A 6322-nucleotide genomic window follows, 5' to 3' on the forward strand; every position below is an offset into this window, starting at 1 on the left:
ATGTAAGATATCATATATATATCCTGTTTATTTGGAGAAGTGGGGAGTTATAGGAGACGGCAAGGTACAGATGTGAATAGATAAAGACGAATAGGGTTGATAAAGAGTTCAGAGAAACAGGCTGTGAAAGTTGAGGTGAATGAGAGGGGGGGGGGGGGGGGGGGGGGTTGTGGAATAAAAAGGTCATGGATGGAGGAAGAAAGATGGAGACAGTGCCATAGGGAGAGGCATGAATTCGGGTACGGTGGAGCAGTGGTTAGTACTGTGGCCTCACAGCAAGAAGATTCCGGGTTTGAACATAACTGTATGGAGTTAGCATTTTTGCCCTGTGTATGTGTGGGTTTCCAAGCGTGCATGGTTGTTTGTCTCTATGTGTCTCTATATCATATTCCTCTATCTGTTCCATAATTTAAAGCCCCTACAAGGACCTTTCATTTATGTTGATTTTGGCGCCTCTGTGGACAAAAGTGGTAATGTTTCCACTGCATCCTGTCGTGAAATCCTCGAAACTGATAGCATGTACATTTGTTTCGAAAAAAGACACAGAGCTATTAGTCGGATGCATAGCGATGAGGTTATTTGTCTTTTTGTCGCTGTATGATTGGTATCGTTAATTTGTCTGTTTGGGAAATTCATGTTTTTATGACATTTGGGCAGGACCAGTTTTGGATCTGCCTGATTGAAGTCCCCTGCTACAATGATCACGCCGGCTGGGTGAGCCTTCAGCTGTTAGATGATGACATAATGAGGCTTTTCCAGCGCTACCTGAGCTTCAGCTTTTGGGGGAATGTATAGTGCCATAATTGTTATTATTGTGAATTTCCTTGGAATAAAGAACGGTCTGCACCATTCTGTGAGGAGCTCTAGATCTGGCAGCAGTGTTTGTATACTGTCTCCAGGGCTGTGCACCTGCTGTTGTTCACGTAAAGACCTCTATATATACAGTCTCTGGTAAAGACACACACCTCCGCCTCTGCTCTTCCCGCAGTCCCTTGTTCGGTCTACTCTGTAAACTTTGCAGCCGGCTTCTTTGTTCGCAGTGTCCGTGATGTTGTTGCTCCACCAGGTCTCTGTGATGATAGTCACCTAATGTGGCGTAAATCTCATTCTGATTGCATCCATCTTTATTGTAAGACCCTTGAGTTGGTGACGAACAGGCTCGGAAGCGCTGATCTCTACTGGCTTGCTTCCCACTGCTTCTGTTTCATCTCCCTCGGCTGCCTGCATCTTTTCACTGGTGGGTTGGTATTGCCAGTGGTCTCTGGGGTACGTGGGGACTGCTGGGGATAAAAGAAGTGTTGAAACTGAACTCCATGCCTGGGGAAATGTAAACATAGGCTTTTCCGGCCTGACTGTCGTAAATCCTTGCATTTGACTTTGCCGGTAATCTGACCCAACCACATACATAAAGAATAGTTTATAGAAAAAGACGATATTCTCCATTGCCTAATTTGCTACTGTAGGTCATGAAGAGACATATTCAATTTAGACAGTCCCATAACAAGCTAAAAACTCCATGTAGGGAGCTGGAGCCTCTTTCAGCTCTATTTTCGGTCTCCACCATGTTTTGAGGAATATACCTGGGTCCACTATGTTCAACAGCTAGTTGCTACCTGTGTTGCTGCTTTTTCCATGGTTGGAACTCGGTAATCTCAAACTTCTCATTTTAAGAATCTATTGTCAGTGAGGTTGGCTTTTATTAACAAAGAAACACCCAACATCAATGTAATTATTTGAACAGAAATGCTGATGGGGCTGTAGATTGGAAGGCAAATAAGACAATTACAGTAAATTCAGTTACAAGACGAAAAGAGTCACAAAAACTCAAGTTTGTGATTTAGGTGTATGCCTCATAAATTACCATTTTGATTATTGACCTGTTCAGAACCATGGTTAAATTGTGACAGACTTACCAATGGCTCTTAACAGTTCCCTCAAATAATTAGAATTTTCACAAATAGAATAACTAACTCTGTTTATCTGCCTATCATTGTGTCAGAAGTGCCTGCCTCAAAGACTACTGCCAAAAACCACAGAAGGACTCCTGCTGTTTTTTGGGTTTAATGTTTTGCTGCCTGCTGATTACTTTTCTTGCCTGCGCTTCAAATCAAATCTGTGTGTGTGTGTGTGTGTGGGGGCGGGGGGGGGGGGGGGGGGGGGGGGGGGGGGGTCCATGCCTGGTATCAGATCAGAAATCAGGCTTTTCTTTCAGCAGAAAGCTCCAGATGCCTCATGGTCAAAACGCATTATAGTATGACAAATGTAAAGATAAATCTACACAAAACCCCTCCACAGAAATTCATCCGTAGATCTGGTGAACATTTTCCTTAGATTTGATTATCATCCTCTTCGTTTAGATTTATGCAAATCGTTTCTGTGGGTTTTTTGTCGATGCTTTGTCATGTTGCCGATGTCTCTCAAGCAGGATGCCGTGTCTTGATCAATCAATACACAATTATAATTTTACTAATCCACAGGGTGGTCAGGGGTAACGAATACGTGCTAAAAAATAAATAACGTATCACTACTGAAGAAATTTATTTTGTCCGAAGCCAGGAGGAGCTGGTGCCAATCCCAGCGGCCATTGGGTGAGAGGCCGGGTTCACACTGGACAAGTCCTAGTGCGGCTGAAAAATCTGCTGCTTTCAGACATGGATGTGAGTGCAAACATTTTCCTTTCCTGCAGATATTTCCCTGCACATTTCGTTCCAGTTCCAGAGTAGATTGTTCGGAAAATGTCCAAATGAGCCCATGTGAGAATACAGCAGGAACCTTTCTGGAAAATTCCCAGCGAGTGAATGGGCTCTAACGACGTCTCTAAGGAGCAACAGACACAAAACTGGACGAATACAAATAGCCTGTCTCAGGATTTAAAAGAGGAGCCGTACACATGTTTTTGTGCTGTAAATAAGGCTTTTTACAGTAGAATTTTATAAGTCCTGGGGGCATGCTCTACCAAGATGCCACCACTCACCTTCCGGACAGTGTCCTGTGAACACATCTGACCCAGACAGGAGTAATTTATAACTACTAATAATACATCTTGTGCTGATTTGTGCAAAAGACTATCATGCTCTAACAAAATCAATAGTCTCAAGGTGGTGTACCCTGCAGCATCCATTAGTATTTTACTTCACCAGGTTAAAGAACTTGTTTACCCAAATTTTCTCAGCAGAAAAAACAGCTTGAAACACCACCCATCTGACAGCGGCGTTGCTTTGCATCAACAATCATGGCCGCACCACACCCTGCTCTGTCACTATAACACACACACACAGCACAGACGTCCCTGAGCTCACGCACTCACAGGGTGTGTGGTGTGACTGACAGTTCACACCTGCTGTTATATACAATTAACAAATGAGATAACGTCTTGTGCTTCTCCTGAGTTTGCAGAGGATTGGTGGAGAGACGAGGCGGTAGTGGATGGTGAGGCGAACAGAGGGGTTACCGACCGTAAGGTTCAGTGGTAAGATCTCTGGATAAGTGTTTCCAGTGAGTAGTCCCATACACATATAGAAAACCATGAATGTATGAACCTGTTTCACATGTAAAAGCTGACTGGCCACATAGAAAATACAATGTCCAGAAAATTGATTACTATGTATTAGGTCCTTTTTATTAGTTAGAGATGCAAAGATGGAAGTGAAGGGATGTGGAGCCTGAGCAAATCACATTAGTGGAGGCTTGGTTGAATGAGCATGTGGACCAATGAAGTAATGAGAAACTGGCGAGGGAATGAATGAGTGAATGAATTGATTAGTAGATGGACGGTGGAATTGATGGATTGTGGATTTATGTTCTCAGACAAAGTACTTTTGGTGTCTCTCTTTGAATTCACCTTAGTGTATTATTGATGGGATATTCATTCATAGTGTTTACATGGGGTTTGGTGCTCTGCATTCAAATCCCCACATGTGAGTTTACAGTCATGAATGTTTAATTCAGCCTTAATGGAATTTTGAAAAGAGAATCACTTGGTGATTAAAGTTTGAGGCCATCAAAGCATAGAGTCTGCACAGATGTGCTTACTATTCTTCTATGACTTTAAGAGAAAGTATGTATCAGCAAAAAGTTATAATGCTGCTGCTTTACCACTTACAATATAACTAAGGCTGCTTTCAGACATGCACTGAACTTTGAAAATGTTCCTTAACTTTTTCGGAGGGGGCTGTGTGTGAGAAGGAAAATGTCTGAGTAAGTTGCTCCAGACATTTTCTTGAACCTTTCCTGCAGTAGAATGTCTGGAAAACATCAAAGTGAGCCCATGTTAGAATGAGGCAGGAAAACCCTTTCACAGTGTGCGTGTTGGGTGTGTTAATAAAAATTTCAAATAAGCGACAGGCGCAAAAAAAAACAAAATGTTACAAATATCTCAGGATGTTAAAGAGGAGCCATATATGATGCAAAAGAAGACTTCAACTTGGAAGAAAATATGATTCGAAAGCTTTTGGTGATAAGGGCCAACGCTGGTGTTAAAAAATGCACAATCTATGCAGCATAATTTATATGTAAGGACTTTCCTCCTGCTGCTTGCACATATATATAAATATATGTGTGTAAGTTTGGATGTAGCCTGTATCATCTTAAAAAAATTAAGCAAGACGTTTATGTGGATTACAAATAACAATGGGTCAAGCTCAGAACCTTGTGGTACCCCTTATCTGAAAAATTATTAATAAATGAATTGACAATGAAAACAACCGTCAGTTACATTCCCTAATATGTATAGATGCATCATACTTCTCACTATGTTGGTCTGGCCCCTTGAATCCACCTGAAAATGTATTGCTACATTTTATATAAAACCAACAATTTTCTTCCCACATTCATGTTGGCAGCATTAGACCATGGGGAGTGGAAAGCTTCAACAATTATGGACAGATCATTTTAGCCTGCCTTTGTCAGATGCCTGTCACCACATGTTCACTGAAGAGAAACGACAATTTTGTTTCTCTAAAGCGAGCCAGAGCTGCTTTAACAGCCTTGTAAGTAGATGAAGTTTGAGGTCTCCTAGTAGCTGCTCCCCTGTGGATCCACACTTTTTGCTATAAGCTGCAGTAAGTGAAGGCTCTGTGGGAAAAGCCATCAGCCATTGATTGTCTCTCTTCTTCTTTGGCCCTTGTCCCACCTCTACCGTCTGTCTCAGCAGAGATTTAGCAAAGAGACACATACACACTGTAGCATTCTCGAGGCCGTTAGAGACTGTGAGGGTTGTTTTGTTTTAAGCAGCTCCCATAAGGCCAGCGAAGTCTCTAAATCTCTACAGTCTTGGCAGGCAAGCTGATAGTGGGCGGTCATACATGGGCAGTTGCTTAATGCTCAAATTGAGGGACAATCCTTGAGAGGGCGAATGGAGGTCAATAAGGGTATAATGAGCAAATCCACAAATTCAGTGATTCAAATTTAAATACATATATATATAGAAGTTAGGAGTTGTTGACTTAATGTTTCTGCAAACATTCTATACACCTGCTATTATATTAGTAAATGCAATATCTAATTTATTAGTGTTGTCATGGATGATATTAAAATTCTCTCCGAAGCTCATGTTACACTAATATATCTTAATTGGCTCACATACACACACACACACACACACACACACACACACACACACACACATAAACACACACACAAACACACGTCTTCTGTAATTAGTTGTGCATACCACCGCTGGACTATTAACTTGATGTGTGTCCTCTTATCTTTTGTACGTTTTGCTCATTATTCAAACACTTTTGTACACCGCGTGTCCATGTGTGTGTCTGCACAAGAGCACATAATCATCATCTTGTAATCTCTCTTTTCCACACATCTGTTCTAATTTCCATCGACAGAATTAATTACCATGGTGACGAGCAGCACGCCGAACACCAGCCCATCGCTGTACACGTCGTGCAATTATACAGCACCATTATCTTGATGCAAGGTATCACTCAGAATAGCACATCAGCCAAAAATAGCATAAGCTGAGTGGAGCGTGTCATCGGATGGGCGCTGCATTGACTGGAAAATGCTGATAGAACCCAAAAAATCACTGCTATTCACTCAGATCTCTATGTGTCATTGCATTGAAGAAGATAAGACAGGCTCGGCCTCGTGCACATCGATAACATGAATACAAACACCACCAAATGCTGCTGTTTGGAGATCAGTGCTCTCCCATGTGGATGACCCTGAGTGCCAAGCTGTAATTGATGTCGACTGTTTACAAAAATGGAAAGTGAGCCTGGATTTGCCTCCGAGAAATAAAAGTTGCCACCCTACTGCTCCAAAGCCTTTGAACATGCTAATGCACACACACTCATCAAGACTCAGG

The sequence above is a fragment of the Pleuronectes platessa genome, chromosome 5, assembly GCF_947347685.1.
Source record: "Pleuronectes platessa chromosome 5, fPlePla1.1, whole genome shotgun sequence".
In the NCBI taxonomy this organism is placed as follows: Eukaryota; Metazoa; Chordata; class Actinopteri; order Pleuronectiformes; family Pleuronectidae; genus Pleuronectes; species Pleuronectes platessa.